The 19,278-nt window shown below is 35.4% G+C and overlaps 1 long non-coding RNA gene and 1 pseudogene across 2 annotated transcripts; both read right to left on the reverse strand.

Annotated features, from left to right (window-relative positions):
- Positions 1 to 208: 208 nt before the first annotated feature.
- Positions 209 to 18,736, reverse strand: LOC149045634 (cadherin EGF LAG seven-pass G-type receptor 2-like; annotated as a pseudogene). The gene is made up of 4 exons (XR_016186881.1): positions 15,867 to 18,736; positions 10,874 to 11,977; positions 9,674 to 9,917; positions 209 to 349 (listed from the first exon to the last, which is right to left on the reverse strand). The product of XR_016186881.1 is annotated as a cadherin EGF LAG seven-pass G-type receptor 2-like (transcript).
- LOC149045635 (uncharacterized) lies at positions 6,622 to 7,750 on the reverse strand. Its single transcript, XR_016186899.1, has 2 exons — positions 7,360 to 7,750; positions 6,622 to 7,205 (listed from the first exon to the last, which is right to left on the reverse strand). It is a non-coding gene; the product is annotated as an uncharacterized LOC149045635 (long non-coding RNA).
- Positions 18,737 to 19,278: the final 542 nt, after the last annotated feature.

The raw sequence follows: 19,278 nt of genomic DNA on the forward strand, positions 1-19,278 counted from the left end.
CAGTAAGTAGCTGAGTGGGGAACTACACCCTTGGACCACCAGATTACAAGTCCAGTGCCCTAAGCACTTGGCCAGTACCCTTTGCACTTGGCAAGTGCCCTAAGCACCTGGCTGGCACCCAAGCACCTAGCCAGCACCCTAAGCACCTGGCCAGCACCCTAAGCACTCAGCCACTCTGCCTCTCTGATGGTGTGCATTCGGTGTGCATTCACATAAAAATGTACCTGTAATTTTCCAATTCATCTTTCATTTGAAGTTGCTGTGCTGCGGCACATGGGAAGAAGGCTGCTTTGGTCCCAAAATTCATTGCCACTGCAAGTTTACAGTTGTCAACAATGATAATGCCAGTCTGAAAAAAGAGAAAAAAATGATTTACTGGGTAAAAAACACTTCAAAAAAGGGTTACTTATCCTTGTATGAATTAAATTTTTTCAATATAAAGTGAAGACTAACTCTGAGATCATCAAAGTAAAACACAAGATAACTTGGGATACTGGATTGTAACAGGGGGTTAACCCTTTAACTCCCATGAGTGACCAAGACAGAATTTCTCCTTACAATATCAACATAATATCAAGCAGACACGTGATGTGAATAAGAAAAATCTTTATTAGGGATTATTACTTGATCCATTACCAAATTCCCCAAACTAGCTTCAGAAGAACTGTATGGCAGACAGTAAGGAGAATTATTAATGAGATCTTGGGAGTTAAAGGGTTACAGGTAAAGGTGAAAGTGTTGTTTGCTGACAGGGTCAAATCCCTCCAATATATGTACATAGCAGTTTAACTCCTAAGATGTGATTGTTAATTCTCCCCTCTTGCTGCTACACATTCCCTTTTAAAATACAATTGTAGTTACAAGGATTTGGTGTTAGATCAAGAAGACAACTGTAACTGATAAGTCTGAGTATTCTTATTACCTGTTTGCAGAATTATGTATGGATAACATAGGGAGAAGTTACATGTTAATCACTTCTAATAATTATGTATGGATACCATAGGGAGAAGTTACATGTTAATCACTTCTAATAATTATGTATGGATACAATAAAGAGAAGTTACATGTTAATCACTTCTAATAATTATGTATGGATACCATAGGGAGAAGTTACATGTTAATCACTTCTAATAATTATGTATGGATACCATAGGGAGAAGTTACATGTTAATCACTTCTAATAATTATGTATGGATACCATAGGGAGAAGTTACATGTTAATCACTTCTAATAATTATGTATGGATACCATAGCGAGAAGTAACATGTTAATCACTTCTAATAATTATGTATGGATACCATAGGGAGAAGTTACATGTTAATCACTTCTAATAATTATGTATGGATACCATAGGGAGAAGTTACATGTTAATCACTTCTAATAATTATGTATGGATACCACAGGGAGAAGTTACATGTTAATCACTTCTAATAATTATGTATGGATACAATAAAGAGAAGTTACATGTTAATCACTTCTAATAATTATGTATGGATACCATAGGGAGAAGTTACATGTTAATCACTTCTAATAATTATGTATGGATACCATAGGGAGAAGTTATATGTTAATCACTTCTAATAATTATGTATGGATACCATAGCGAGAAGTTACATGTTAATCACTTCTACTAATTATGTATGGATACCATAGGGAGAAGTTACATGTTAATCACTTCTAATAATTATGTATGGATACTATTGGGAGAAGTTACATGTTAATCACTTCTACTAATTATGTATGGATACCATAGGGAGAAGTTACATGTTAATCACTTCTAATAATTATGTATGGATACCACAGGGAGAAGTTACATGTTAATCACTTCTAATAATTATGTATGGATACAATAAAGAGAAGTTACATGTTAATCACTTCTAATAATTATGTATGGATACCATAGGGAGAAGTTACATGTTAATCACTTCTAATAATTATGTATGGATACCATAGGGAGAAGTTACATGTTAATCACTTCTAATAATTATGTATGGATACCATAGGGAGAAGTTACATGTTAATCACTTCTAATAATTATGTATGGATACCATAGGGAGAAGTTACATGTTAATCACTTCTAATAATTATGTATGGATACCATAGCGAGATGTTACATGTTAATCACTTCTAATAATTATGTATGGATACCATAGGGAGAAGTTACATGTTAATCACTTCTAATAATTATGTATGGATACCATAGGGAGAAGTTACATGTTAATCACTTCTAATAATTATGTATGGATACCATTGGGAGAAGTTACATGTTAATCACTTCTAATAATTATGTATGGATACCATAGGGAGAAGTTACATGTTAATCACTTCTAATAATTATGTATAGATACAATAAAGAGAAGTTACATGTTAATCACTTCTAATAATTATGTATGGATACCATAGGGAGAAGTTACATGTTAATCACTTCTAATAATTATGTATGGATACCATAGGGAGAAGTTTCATGTTAATCACTTCTAATAATTATGTATGGATACCATAGGGAGAAGTTACATGTTAATCACTTCTAATAATTATGTATGGTTACCATAGGGAGAAGTTACATGTTAATCACTTCTAATAATTATGTATAGATACCATAGCGAGAAGTTACATGTTAATCACTTCTAATAATTATGTATGGATACCATAGGGAGAAGTTACATGTTAATCACTTCTAATAATTATGTATGGATACCATAGGGAGAAGTTACATGTTAATCACTTCTAATAATTATGTATGGATACCACAGGGAGAAGTTACATGTTAATCACTTCTAATAATTATGTATGGATACAATAAAGAGAAGTTACATGTTAATCACTTCTAATAATTATGTATGGATACCATAGGGAGAAGTTACATGTTAATCACTTCTAATAATTATGTATGGATACCATAGGGAGAAGTTACATGTTAATCACTTCTAATAATTATGTATGGATACCATAGCGAGAAGTTACATGTTAATCACTTCTAATAATTATGTATGGATACCATAGCGAGAAGTTACATGTTAATCACTTCTAATAATTATATATGGATACCACAGGGAGAAGTTACATGTTAATCACTTCTAATAATTATGTATGGATACCACAGGGAGAAGTTACATGTTAATCACTTCTAATAATTATGTATGGATACCATAGGGAGAAGTTACATGTTAATCACTTCTAATAATTATGTATGGATACCATAGGGAGAAGTTACATGTTAATCACTTCTAATAATTATGTATGGATACCATAGGGAGAAGTTACATGTTAATCACTTCTAATAATTATGTATGGATACCACAGGGAGAAGTTACATGTTAATCACTTCTAATAATTATGTATGGATACCATAGGGAGAAGTTACATGTTAATCACTTCTAATAATTAAAAGGTTCATCTCAGGAAAGTCACTTACTGAATTAAGAGCAGAAAGATGAGATATTTGTTGAGTTATCCTTCAGGCATCTGAGATCAGATTATTTTTTTTGGCCAATTTGTAGAATTATCTGACAAAATTAAAGTGGCCTAGGCTACCATTCATTCAGATGAGGGCATGCTGGATATACAATTGTACAATGTACAAAGACATGATAAGGAAATGATAAAGGAAAAACCAAGATGGAAAATTCTAATTATTAAAACTAGGCAGTCATAGATGAAAGATTTAAGTTTGAAAAACAATAATCTGATTAGGATTCTGTACAGAACTGATAACAGTAGCACTCCAATACTAAATATTATGCCCTCCAAATGTTCTTTGGGGCTCAACTATATTCTTTTACATATGGTCCACAACTTTTATTTCAATGAGATTTTACATCTACAGTGATGCAGTTTTGGAATATGGCTCTCCCTTATCAGCTGCAAATTATTTGGTTTCTACCAGTAATTGCCATGCCTACACCAGACGAGATATAATTCCAAAGTCTTCTTTTCTTTTCTCTAAGTTAAAAATTCAGTATCAACAACATTCAAAAGGATTGATATATTTTAGTATTTTCTCACAAGTTCAGACTTTTTGTTGTGTGATGCCCATTATTTTCCCATGACCTCTTCAATTTTTTTAAACAATACAAGTCATATTTCAACTTGAAATTACTTTTGAAAGAATACAATGAATCACTTATAGGTCATGCATTTTCATTGCACACCACTCAGTGCTATTGCAATGGAAAACAAGTAACTTTGAGTTCTCCCCAATAAATAACAAATAGCAACTGGAGGGAGAGACAGGACTACGTCCCAATTTTTGTCCAGCCCCTACTAATGCTGTTTTTCAGCACAAAGAATGATATAAATGATGTGCAAAATATCATTGTAACATGACCTCACCCTGTAACTATTTTATGTTCATTTGATTCCTGGTTTTAAATATTCAAGATTACGGGAACACTCATTTGTGTTCATACTCAGACTAAAAGCACTCTGAATTCTCAGAGTTGAAATTGCAACCTTTGGATTCACACTTCTGATGTTCTCTCATACATACTGAAGTATATTAACTGTATGTGTTTACTGCTATCCCCAGAATGTTCTTTTTTTTTCCTTCTTATTACTCTTGCTGCCCTTCTTTGACCCTTTAATCCCTGAGAGTGACCAGCATCTAATTTCTCCTTTCAATATCATCCTTGAATCAAACATTTAGGTCATGAAAATAAAGGAAATGATAATTTATTGAAGAATCTCTTGATTGTTAGACAAATTCTCCTTGCCAGCACCTTAGAAAATGTATAGAGAACAATAAGGAGAATATGCATACTGATGTAAGGGTGTAAAGTGTTAAGACTTTTTATCCATATGTAGTCAATTTGTTCATTTGTATACAATGCTTGGTAAGATCATTTAAAACACAGGTTATCTTGGCACATGTTGTGCATGTTCATACATGTTTCAATGCTAAGTTTTTTGTCATAGCTGTGCCAGGTTGAAATTTTGAATTGCTTATCACTGCAGGAGCTGTCTGCATCAGTATGTATGTTTGTTTTTTTCCAAACTTAAATAGCTTGATGCTCTGAAGAAATTGTGATACTTCCAAAATTATTTTTGGATTATTGATCTGAGAAGGAAATATTTATCTTCATTCCTTTACATTTTGACTTTCTTTAAGTTCAGAGGTTATCAATGAAGGTAGTAGTTGTTTTCATATGAAAATTTCAAGTTTGTTCTTTTGTTTTTGTCTTGCTTGAAATTGTTTTTTTTTTTTAATGGATGATAAAGAGGAAAAACGGGCAAGTGTTGTTTTTTGTCAAGAGTTTTACCCTAATTGAGATGCTCTATAAAATAGTCGAGTAATATCTATCAAAATATTAGCACAGAGAAGCAGATAATTGCAAAGTTGATCATGTCTTTTGGGTGGTTTGTTTAATCGCTGATGAAAACATATATTTTAGATTTTTAACAGGTTTTGGCTTCCATGCAGTGAAATTTAACCAAGATTGAGTGCGTGATTTTATGAAATTGTTCCATAAAAAAAAGAACAATTTTCAACTCTAAGAGATAAGGCTCTCTAATCAATTTAAATGACTGGAATTTTTGCATTGTAAGGAATGTCAAATGAAAAGTATTGTGTAACATACACCATTCCAAAACTGCACTCTTCAAATCAGTAAACAATTCCATAAATAATACAATTTTTAGCCATTTTTTTTCTGATATTGAGCAAACCAAACACACAATTGTGCAACCAGCAAATACTGTGGTGATGTGAATGGTCAGATATGTTTGAGACATGACCCTCGACACTTGAATCTTAACAACTGAAGTTAACATATTTACCCTCAAATTACACAAGAGTTGTCTACAGGCTATTGGCCACCAAAAATACATATAACCTTTAGAGTAAAAAGTTTAAGCCACAAAATCACAGGACACTCAAAAACATATTGAAACCATTATGTGAATATTGCTCTAGGAAAGCTCCAATCTGTAGTTTTACACTTTACCTGTAGGTACATGTCAGTTTGAAATAGTTTACAAATTTAAAGTAACATCTAGTTCAGAACTTTACAAATTGTAAAGTACCAGAAAAAAAGTAACAGACTGTGATACAAAATAAATTGAATTTCTCATTGCCTCCTTCACCCTTCAACTCCCAGAAGTAACAAACACATAATTATAATATCCAAACATTATCCATTACTCAGGTAATGTAAACCTAATACTAATTTAAAGAAAATGAACAGCAGCTACAGGGGAGAATTGACACTCAGATCTTGGGAGTTAAAAGGTTAACTGAACAGAAGACTTACATGGTATAAAAGGTTATTGATGAAATAAAATGTAATTCACATTCACTATGAACTGTAGTTTTATGAAAATTCCATGAATTTCGAGTGAAAAAGCCATGAAGATCATTTCATGGCCCATGAATACTGCAAAATGAAATTTCATGGGGTTATTTTTAGCCATGAATTTTCCATGAATTAGGGGAATTTTTTTCATGACCCATGAATTTCTTCAAAGTCAATTTTTATGACCCATTGATTTGCCATGAAAGTCACCAGAATTAGTTTCATGACCCATGAATTTCTTTATATGCCTACTTTCATGACCCATGAATTTCTTCAAAGTCTACTTTCATGACCCATTAGTTTCCCCAGAAAGTCATCAGAATGAATTTCATGCCCATGAATTGCAATCAAACAGCATTTCATGGGCTAACAATTTATTTGTTTTGGGAGAACAAAATTAATGGGCCATGAATATTTCCTGAAATCTGTTGCCCATGAATTTCATTGATGAATCCATAGGCCATTAAAAGTGGTATTAATGAGTTCATCACAGTCACTGATTTGTCAACGAGCTGACTTTCATGATCCGTGGAACTGACTTGTTATAAATTTATCCACTGATGGAATTTTGGTGTACAGCGCGAAAACTGTCGAATGAAAATGTCCCTAAACATCTTAAGTGGCCTTTGTTAACGTAAAATGTACAGGAAATCACAAAAAAATGACTAAAAACAATGGATCTTCAATTTGCTCCTTTGTTGAGACAAATGGGGCTGGAGGCAATGACCCAGATGTTTGATCCTCACTTTGATTTTTTGGGGCCTTTTTGCCTTCGCCATGCCTGGACGACTTTGTTGAATTTTTTCTGCCTCACTGCTGGCTTTGATTGTTAGCCATGACTCTGGAAACCTGTTCAAGGCCTTCTCTTACATTCTTACGGCTGAGGAATCTTCTAGGGCTTTTCCAGTAAGGCACCTGCAGAGTACAGATGCTTAAGTTGTACAGCAATGGTACGCATTGCATCTACACGAAATGTGGAACAAAACAATGACAAATCAATCACTTTGTCACCCCAATTTGGAACTTTGAATAGTGTGCAAATGTAACCTGAAAAAAATTCTATTTTTACCTCGTTCATAGAGTCGCCGGTTAACAGAGTCAGGCCATCTTCTCAGTCGGGATGAAACGTTACCTTCATGTATTCATTGAGATCGCCTTCTACAACATCGTTGTTGATTTCGTGATCGCTTTCACAGGAATCACTGTCGATGTCAGCTCTGACTTTCTTGGACTCTGATGTCCTGTCGGTTGTTACTTGCTTCGAATTCCAAATACCGAACAGCTTTTTGTGCTGCTTTATTTTGTAAGATTACAGACGCAGCAACGAAACCTCTTCGGAGTCATTTCGTAACGTCGAACACGATAACCTGTGAGGTCACTATGTGACCGCTGACCTATGATGGCTGCGATGACCTAAGGTCACCACGTGAAAGTACACGTGATTTACGAAGAAGTGGCGGTTTTTTCGTACCTCGAACGGAATGGTTTCATTCCAATTGCATCTCTCGTAGTGTTTGTGTAGCAGTCTCTTTTTTTCCAGATCAACGCAATGGACCGTCTGAAAAGTTTTTTCAAAGAGGTTTCCTCAAGATGAAGTTATCGATATGCATTACAACGTGAAGGGGTAAGTTCAAGCTTGGTCATCTTATTACGCGTAAACATCGGAGCGCGCACGCTAACTATTGATTTAACTTGAAAATTATATTCTGTGATCATCTGGCGAAACATCACAAGAGTTTGTATGGAAATACTTACGACCGTTCTTAGGAATAAAAAATACAGTCAAATTCTGAATACGAAATACCTCACCTCACTTCCACAGTGCGTCGCTTAATATCTGACGGCTTCATGTTGAAAAGAACCTGTTTTGGCGAGTTATCCATTTCTAGGTTTACTACGTACATAAGAAAGGCTCCTAGATAACTGATGATGTGCTCCCTTTATTTTGCAAACAGTGAAGAGTGTTGGTCTACAAAACTGATGAAAGGAAATGCAAACTTGCTAAAGCAGCCTATCTTGGTCCAAATGATGATGAAGATGCAAATAGTAATGATAACCGAAAGGATGGCACATTCAGGTGGCCAAAACAGAGAGACACTGACATAGTCAGCCATAGATAAATCTTCACACATGCAAGAGTGCAGAAAGTTGGTAATTGTTTTGTTGTTAGTTACCATGAGAGTATTGATCACAAGTGTAAAACATATTAAGAAATTTACATGAACGCTGTTACATAAATAGACATTGTAATAACTGTCCATAACATTTTACACATGATTTTAGACGAAGGAAATGATATTTGAAGTTTAGACAAAAATACATCAAACCAGTGAGTATATTTTCAATAATTTCGTCCAAATATTTTTCACATCAAATTTATTTATAATATACCTTCAAAATAGTTTAAATAAACAGAAATATAGGAGCAGAATCTGTCTCCACAAGGAAAATCAGTGATATCAAAATAGAGCTAAAAATCATTAACATCTTAATTTTATGCAGAAAATTTCATACCAACTTTTTTTTATTTAAGAAAGTGTAAACTGAATTATCACAATTTTGGAATCCTAAAGTAATATTTATATACAGCTGGTGAAACAAAATAAACTATCAGAGAATCCAGACTTCTGGTCATGTCTTTCATGTGTGTGTGCTTGTACAACAGGACCAAGAAGTTTCACAGATAGGTTAGTTCTTCAGTGTATAATTTAAGTGATAGTGTATGTATTACAGTTGTGGTGTGCTGCAAGCTATACACTGTAGTACAGTCTTTGGTACAAGAAAAGTGAAGAATTTTTAATTCCAAATTCATAGGGTTTCCAAAGAATTTTCATGGTGCTTGTATATTCCTAACAACCCCATAAAAACTAACTGGCAATTAACTTTCATGTGCCATGAAAAAACCATGTAGAGGCCATGAAAATTCAAGGAAAATTTTCATGGTCTATGAATTTTTTACATATTCACAGGATATTCATGGGTCATGATTTGTTGCAACCCATTAAAAACTAGTGAACTTTGACACCATGAAATTTTGGGCTTGAAATTCATGGGTTTCTCAGTACCTTTGAAAAGGCCATGAAATGCCATTTTCATGGGTATTTCATGGCTTCTAGGTCACTTTACTCAATATTTCATGGGTCGTGAATATGGAAATTTTCACAGGTTTTTCATGGGATTTTTCAGGTCTTTTTCATGGCACTGAGACCATGAAAATGTCATTGATTTAACCATGAAAATTCTGTGAAAAATCTGTGAATTTACAATGAATTATTTCACAAGATTTTCATGGGTTTTGAGTTCATAGTGATTCATGTGCATATGCACAAATAAAATGGAATTCATATAAAATTTGGAAATTTTTTTCCCAAAATGATTCTTACCCTGTTCTGAAATGCCACTTCTACGTTATGCCAATTGCCATCAATGACACCACCATTTACATTTGATGTAACAATAACTTCGTGGGAAAAAAGTGAAAACCTGAACCAAACTTGTCCTTGCCTGACACCTCCATGGCAATAAAGTTGTGTTTTCCATCATACCGTCCGTTGAGGGGCAAGAGCCCATTGTGCACAGTGGTGGCAAACTCCATCTGTATGTGTAAACGCCATCTTTGTTTCAGTGCTAGGAAAAATTAACGTCATTATTATCATCACATCAAAACAAACTACAAACAGTGACATTGAGTAACAATGGATTCACCCCTAAGAGTGACTAGCATCTAATTTCTCATTGCAATATCACCCCTAAATCACTCATTAAAGTCCCTGGAATAAAGGAAATGATCACCAGCTAAAGAAGCTCTTGATTGTTGTACAGTCTCTTTGTCATTAACCCTTTAACTCCCAGAAGTGATTAACATAAAACTTCTCCCTACAATATCCATACATTTTTCAGCAAACAAGTAATGAGAAAATTCAAACTTATCAGGTAGAGGTTGCTATCTTGATCTACTGTAGCACCAAGTTCTCATAACTAATTTACAAGGAAATGTATAGCAGCTACAGGGGAGAATTAACAATCAGATCTTGGGAGTTATAGGGTTAACTTAGGAAATGTACAGAGAACAGTAAGGAGAATATGGATACTGATGTTTGGGTGAAAAGGGTTAACATAGAATTACCTTTTAGAAGGAGCTACATGAAGGATAGTAAACCAATACACTTAAACTCACAAAAAGCCTCACAACAATTGAAATTCCATCCTCCAACACAAGGTAGAAGTAGCAACTGGATTGGAACACACTGCTCCTAACATAGTATAATTATGTGACTAACTTGTTTGATTTCAAGTCACCTCCCATATTAATAATCTATTTGTTACACAACACCAGCACTTAACTTTAAAAACCTCAACATTCAAAAATTCATTGTGTCTTAATTCTGTCAGTTTTTCATCCATTTTCAATCCTGTGTGAAATTCAGTCAAATTCAGTAAAAAAGAGTAAAGTCTACTTGAGTATCAAGTGACCCATGCAGTCATGCAGAAGTGGCAAGTTTTAGAAGGGGTGCTTACCAAAGTAAAGTAGAAGAGCTTATTCTAGGAATTATAGTACATGTAACTACAAAATAAATCCTTACCAGGAAAGGCAACAAATGATCCTTTTTTTTAAAACTGCATGTTTTCAGTTGGCACAGTGACCCATCAACTTCATTCGGATCTTTGCACTGACAGGTGAACCTGCTTCCAAGAACATTTTTACAACCACCATCACTATGGCATGGATTTGCATTTAGATGATTTTCTGTCGCTTTTGAGTCCGTAGGACACTTGCTCTTTGACATGTCAATCACACAGTTTACACCAGTTCTTCCTGGATTGCATATACAAGAGTAGCCTTCCTCTACACACACACACTTCCCATTGTTTCCACAAGGATTGGAGTAGCACAAGTTTAAACCTGTGTCACAACTTTCTCCTCAATAGTCAGTAGCACAGGGGCATCTGTAATTAGTTCGCACTCCAACTGAGTGGAATATCACCTTTAATGAGCTGTAGGTGTTGGATTTGTCAGTATAGTCAGTGCGTGACAAGCAGCTCTTTCTGGATGTCGGTAAGGGAAAGTTGCATATTTCTTCGACAAACAAGCCATCTTTGAAAGGAAAGGGGAGTAACTTTTGCTATTTTGGAAACCTGTACCATGTTTATGTACACCATGTCTCTTACATACAAAGGATTATAAAAGCTAAAGTGATCATTTTTATAAACAGCCACTCAGAGCTTGAGATTAGAAATATCATCCTCAAGTGGTGACTTTCAGTTGCCTTAATTATCCTTGATTCTATAAGAATATACTCAGGTTTTGTAACATAATCTAACAATCTCTTGGTCACAATCACACCATTTCTCTGAATGACAAATGTTAATGAATCATTGCCAGACACAATGCTGTAAAAAATCTCACCACCTTGAACAAGGTCTTGCTTTCATAGTGACCACATTGGAATGCATTCTCACATCTTCATCAAGAAACACTACATACAGATCCTTTTCAAATTTTGGTTTACTGTCACAAACATCTTCCAGTGTTATCTTGACTTTCACAGTTGATTTCATTGATGATCTGCCTTTGTCGGCAGCAACCACGGTCAGTTCATATTCGGGAATTGTTTCACGATCAAGTGACAGCAAAGTTCTGATGACTCCCTGATTGCTATCAATTTGAAAAGCACCACCTCCATCACCTAGATGAGTATTGAAAAATACAACAACAACAACCAAAAATATTAATAAGAACACGATCATAAATCACTTAATCAATACCTGTACTTAAAACCTATCAACCCTTTAACCCCTAAGAGTGACTAGCATCTAATTTCTCCTTAAAATATCCCCCAGAATCACACATTAAGGTCACAAGAATAAAGGAAATGATCATAAACAAGAGAAGCTCTTGATGGTTTATCAAATTCTCCTCATCAGCACCTTAGGAAATGTATAGACAACAGTGTGGAGATTATGCATACTGATGTTAGGCTGTAGAGGGCCAACAACATTGTGCTTTTATTATTATGTAAAAATAAACACATTCAATGTTGCCATGGGTCTGTTCAGATCACAGCAGATGTCCAAATGTAAATAGAACAAAAAAATAGTTGAACACAAGAAGCAGCCAAGGGTGTCACTGATTAGATTTTTCTTCACCCACTCTTGCTAAAACATGTTAACAAATTTTAGGCATGCACCAGCGTTAGACAGTGTAGCTTAAGATGAATTTTAAGTAAAAAAGATTTGGAATGTTGTAAAAAAAAAAGCTACAGATTTTATATCTTTAACCCTTTAATCCCTAAGAATGATAAACATCTAATTACTCCCAACATAGTGTTTTAAAGCTCTACAAACGTTTAAAAACGGAAAATCCCCAGGTAACGATGGCCTGACAGCAGAATTTTATCAAGTATTTTGGCCCACCTTAGGACATTTGTTAGTTGATTCTCTAAACAGTTCCTATGGAAAAGGAGAATTGGCAAACTCCCAAAAACAAGGAATTATAAAACTTATTGAGAAGAAAAACAAGGATAAAAGATATGTTGCGAATTGGAGACCCATTTCTTTGTCAAACGTGGATGTTAAGATTGCGTCCAAAGCTATATCATTAAGACTCGAGAAAGTTCTTTCCGACTTAATTAGTGCTGAACAGTGCGCATATGTGAAAGGAAGGAACATCTTTGATGCAGTACGAACTATAGGTGATATTATGGACTATACAAAGTTATACAATCTCCCCGGTCTCATGGTGACCATTGACTTCGAGAAAGCGTTTGACTCCTTAAGTTGGAACTTCCTTTTTAAGACCTTGGAAAAGTTCAATTTTGGAGAATCCTTTATTAGGTGGATACGTCTTTTCTATACTAATATATCCAGCTGCATTATGAATAATGGTGTAGCAACTCCTCTATTCAATCGGAAGAGGAGTTAGACAGGGTGACCCTCTCTCGCCCTATTTATTTATTTTAGCCTTGGAAACCCTCCTTACCGCTATCAAACAGACTCGAGATATAAAAGGTATAGTAGTAGAAAACAAAGAAATCAAATGTATCACTTTCGCCGATGACTTAACAAACTTTTTACGCGATAAGGAATCTTATGACTCTCTTAGTTCCTTATTGAACACATATGGCGAATGTTCAGGGCTTAAACTAAATAAGGACAAAAAAGAAGCCTACTGGTTAGGAAGTTCCTATCGAAATCACGAAGCTCTCGATATTAATAAGGTGAATGAGCCAATTAAAATACTAGGTATATTTTTCACTTATGATCAGCGTAAAAGCAGAGAGCTTAACTTTGACCTTACTTTAAAGTCAATAAGAAAGTCCTTAAGTTGCTGGCAATGGAGAAACTTAACATTAATTGGTAAAATTCAATTAGTCAAAACATTTGCTATGCCTAAGTTTATGTATCGGGCCTCCTTTATCTCTTTTGATAAGGATATAATTAAAAGCATAAATTCTGTGATATTCAATTTCGTGTGGAGAGGCAAAGACAAAGTCAAAAGACTAGCCTTAATTAGTGAATACGAAGACGGTGGCCTCAAAATGCCTCACCCTGAATCTTTAATTAAAACTCAAAGAATTGTGTGTCTGGCAAGGTATTTAGATGATAATAGTAGTCCGTGGAAAGTTTTCTTGTCTCATTATCTTAAGAATGTAGGAACCAGTTTTTCTGCTTCAGTGCAATTTCAATCCATCGCGCCTACCCTGTAAACTACCTTCTTTTAATAAAGAATGTCTTGAAGTTTTGTCTGACTTTAATGGCAATCACGATATAATAGCTACAAAACAGGACGTTTTAAATGTGACTATCTGGAACAACCAGAACCTCTTGATTAACAAGAAATCAATATACAACAAGAGAATAAAAGAAGCAGGTTTTGTGAAACTTGGAGATATTCTCTCAAATGACTCAAAATTAAAAAGGTGGGACGCTTTTAGAGAGAAAAATCTCTCCTTGTCAGATTACTTACTCCTACAAGGCATTTTTTCCGCCATTCCGCCTAACTGGAAACAGCTCCTTAACGTTGGAGAGAATAATAACAACCGAATTGACAAAACTGTTTCAGACGATGTTCAAGATATAACTAGAATGACTTCAAAATCAATCTATTCCACCCTGGTCAAACGAATCCAGATTTCTCCGACTGCCCAATCTAAGTTTAATTCCGTATACAATATTTCAGGTAATATAGACTGGAAAAAATATTTATCTATTGCCGGGTCGAGTCACTCTTGACACTAGAACGAGAGCCTTTCAATACAAAATCTTAAATCGTATTCTCTACACCAATAAAATCCTATATAAAATGAATTTGGTTCCTTCTCCGATGTGTACCTTTTGTGGAGATCACAAAGAAACTCTTGAGCATCTTCTAATCAGCTGTACTTACACTAAAAACTTTTGGATTTCGGTTATTTCTTGGTTAAATACTTACAATATGAAAATTGATAAGCTTGATGAGGTAACAATCCTCTTTGGTATTTCCGATAATATCCCTGGGAATTGTTTGTTAAATCACATAATCATTCTTGGAAAATATACCATTTATTCATGTCGTTGTAAAAATATCAAGCCGTCTGTATCCTTACTGAAGGCTAAAACATCTGAAACTCGGAAATTTGAATTTTTGATTGCAAAAAAGAATAAAAAAGAATCTATTCATTATAAAAAATGGGAAAACATGTTATTGTAACTCAATAGATGAGTATCGGGTATTAACAGTTATAGACGCAGTTGTATATACAGTCGTTCTACCAAAAAAGGAATTTGATGTAGAAGTATTTGTACAAATTAGGTTTATATTATTATATAACCACAACATAAATTAAATCTAGCCGACTGTGAATGTAATGTAACGCAGTATTTCGTAATTAGTGTTAGTGAGTAGCGTAAGCGTTAGTGTAATTAACTTTGTATTTGTTTGTATTATTCTAGTATTTGTGCTTTAAGTGAAAATAAAAAAAAAAATAAAAAAAAATAATAATAATAATTACTCCCAACAGTTTTACCTCTGGATCAAACATTGAGGTCATGAGAATAAAGGAAATGATCACAAACCCAAGAAATTCTTCATTGTTTGACAAATTCTCCTTGTTGGTTGAAAATGTATAGAGAACAGTATGGAGAACTTGTATACTGATGTTAAGCAGCAAAGGGTTAGGGATTACTTAGCTATAAATGTCTACAAAACAACAGGGAAATACAAATGAACACCTGAAATTGAAATATGTTATCAGACTGATTCAGTCTATATGTACTACATGCAAGTATTTGGGGATTAAGAGGGTTAAGTTTCTAAAGAAACTATGGTGCTGCGTTGGTGGAGGAACAGGGTAATCCATTATTATCAACTGAGTTGATAACGTACAGATTGGCTACCTTAAAGAATTACAAAGCTAATGTTTCAAGCCTTGCCCCTTTCTCAAGGCCATGACAATGGGCTAACACTCGAAACATCAGCTTTATAACTCTTTATGGTGAGTTACCAACTCAGTTGATAACACTAAATTACCCTATTTGAGGGTTACTTACGCATGTAACTCATGATGAAATATCAAACAGTAGATTAGATATATTTACCATTTTTTACAAATGAGTAGATAATGGCTTTATTTGAACCCACATCATCATCAACTGCAGAGACTTCCAAAACGCGTGTTCCAGGCCATACATTTTCCAGAATGGATTTTTCATAGTTGGACTGTAAAAATCTTGGTGTGTTGTCATTTACATCTGTTACTGTTATATGTACATTAGCAGTTCCTTTAAATGGCAGATTACCATGATCAGTTGCACTCACTTCAAACCTGTACTGTGAAGTTGTTTTGGGATCTAAAAGATGCAACACAGTGATCTCACCAGTTTTAGAATTGATTTTAAAATCTCGCTGAGATTGTTCAATTGCATAGGTCAGTTTAGCATTCAATCCTTGGTCATCATCAGTTGCCTTGACAATAAGAACTCTTCCATCAACTGCGGTAGCCTCGCTAATCCTTTGTCGGTAAATACGTTGTTGGAAAATGGGCTTGTGAGTGTTAGAATCAGTTACATTAATGCGCACACCTGCAGAGCTTTCCAAGTGACTGTACTAGCTTTTACTGTTAATGAGTAGAATCTAGTCTTGCTGAAGTCCCGTCTACATGATAATGTTATAACACCATTAACAGAAATTCAAAAGCATCGTCTTTGACTAAGAATAGACATCTGGAGACTGTAAAAGATGGTAGTCTGCCCAAGATCAGGGTCAGTAGCTGTCACCTGAACAATGGTTGTTCCAAATCCAGCATTCTCCTCCACTGAACCAAAATAAATGGATTTTGAAAATCTTGGAGGATTGTCATTTATGTCTCCCACATTGACGGTCACTTAAGTTTGGCTGCTTGTTGGGGGCCTGCCCTTATCTTCAGCCTTGACGTGAAATACATATCGATTCACTGTCTCTCTGTCTAATTTTCTGGTAAGGTACAGGTTCCCAGTTTGGCTGTTAATACCAAATGGTAAATTGAACTCCACTAAACTGTAAATGATCTGTTGGTTTGTACCATCATTTGCGTCAAATGCAGTAACATGTGTAAAGGTGTGTCCTACACTCTCACGTTCCGAGACCATTTCTTGAAAATCAAAATTCACAAACTGAGGTGGATTGTCATTGACATCAATAAGATATATCTCCACCAAGGTTTCATTGTAATTTGGTGACTCGCCTTTGTCTTAGGCCATCACAAAAAGTGTATGCACTGGAATGTACTCATAATCAAGTTTCTTGTTTACTTTGATCTGACCATTAAGATGATTGATAGAAAAAAGTTCCTGGTCATTACCACTGCTAAAACTGTAGGTGACTTCACTATTGGTGCCAAAGTCCTCATCTGATGCACTTACAGTCAAAACTAGCTCCCCTGTTTTGATGTTTTCAGGAATCTTTTTGGAGTATTCTCTCTTGACATCAGTAACAGTAATTCGCACAGTAGCCTGGCCTGTCTTAGGAGGGGATGCACTATTACTTGCCTGGACAGTAAGGGAGTATTGCTGTAGAGTTTCTCAATCCAGATGTTTGTCTATAGTTATTGAACCACTACTCTGACCAATTGCAAATGCACTGTTAACACCACTATTATTAATGATGTTGTAAGGGATATCTGCATTGGAACCTGTATCTAAATCGCGTGCCCGCACATCAAGGACCGTCTCTCCGATATAAATATCCTCTGGTATGACTTTTCTGTAGGAGGATGATTCGAAGTTCAGCGCGTTGTCGTTTAAATCATCGACATATATGGTCAGATCTGCTTCAGCAAACAACAATCTATCTTGTTCGTATTCTGAAGTTTTTATTAATCTCGTGTTAGGATCGATCCCAAAGAACAACAGACTGAGTAAATTCTGGGACGCTTCCATCGAGTATTTAATTTTCCCAGTGTACCCATTGTTCGTATCTTGTGCTTGAATCATAATAACGCTTGTTCCTTCAGGACGATTTTCTCTAACCTTAGCAATTAACTGAGAGCTGGAGAAACGGGGAGCTGTTTTCTGTGGTCGACGACGAAATCGGCGTACCTTCTTGGCAAAATTGTTTGCGTTTTTATCGATAAACAACTCAAGTCGCGCTACAGGAACTTGTTTATTTCCACTCGCATTCTTAGAACCAACCGGAAATACCAACTCCAACACCAGAGTGTTTTCTTGAAGTCTAGGTAACGATTTTCGAAGCACCAAATAATCGGATTTGGCGTCGAATCTGAAATACTTTCTCCATGGTGTATCTCTAAGTCTTAGCGACGCAGGATCTTCTTCGTGAATGAAGTCTTTCAATCGAAGCACACGCGTTCCGACAGAAGCGGTCCGAGACACTTTTCTCTGAAGCTTTCTAAAGCAGTTTTTTCCAAAAATTGTCACGGTCAGAGGTCTTTGAGTCCTCTCTGCTGAATTAAATATGGAAGTCGATGATACATAAATATTAGACGGATTAAGCTGTAGAGATGTGCAGTCTGGCTTGCGAATCATTCGCAATAATCCGTTTGTTGAACAATAGACAGAATTTGAAGAAGAGTAACGTGTTCGTCGGTGTTCGATGCTTCAAGCGTGTAATTCGTCCATCCCGGTCTACTTAAATTAGCTAAAATACTATACGGCTCTAACGATGAATAAATATTAATAACGGTGCCGTCCACCCGATGAAAAGGCCACAGGCACAAGTGTAAAAGAAAACCCAACGATACGCGGTCGAAACAAGCCATTTGGCGGTGAATCTGTTGACACCGTGTTAAGATAAGCGCTTTTCATGAGTGAAGTTGAAAATCACCAGTTCTTCCTTCAGCATACGTAAATGAACAACACTCGCTATTTTACTTTTCCATAAACATGGCCCAAGATTGGATAGAGCGCTCATCTTGGTGCACACGAGCTTTGAAGTACCTTTGATCTTTTCACTTAGCTTAGTCGAGTGTCGGCAAGAGGTCTAATCTGTCTAAGACTGACAGGTTTCAGCTAATTGGCTTCCTCGCCCTCACGTGATCCCTTTCTGTAGCCGCGCGAGTTATTGAACCCAAGGTTTGCATGACAAATAAAATTATTTGATTTTCCACAAGCATTCTTGTGTGATTTATTTGCTAACAAAAGAAGAACTGGAGGCTCACCGTGTGATCAATACAGCAAGTGCTTTTATTTCGTCATATCGAAAAGTTGTCGAAAACATCGTTCAAATCAAGAACTTTCGCAAAATTGACAAGATTTGCGCGGAATTTTACAAATTTTTTAGTGAAAATAAAATTGATTAAAATCGCGTTTGACAATATATTTAACTCCGACTTGTATCTTAAGGCTTGAATGCCTGTCACACAAGATACCTTGATGATATTGCTTTAGCGTAAGCGCAAAAGTTAGTCTCTAATTTTTGCAGCTGAACCAAAAAATAAAAAAACATATCTAGAGGAGGCGAGCGTGGCCTAGTGGTTAGGGCGCTGCACTTGTAAGCCGGAGGTCCCGGGTTCAA

Source organism: Pocillopora damicornis, chromosome 5 (assembly GCF_964200805.1).
Source record: "Pocillopora damicornis chromosome 5, jaPocDami1.2, whole genome shotgun sequence".
Lineage (NCBI taxonomy): Eukaryota > Metazoa > Cnidaria > Anthozoa > Scleractinia > Pocilloporidae > Pocillopora > Pocillopora damicornis.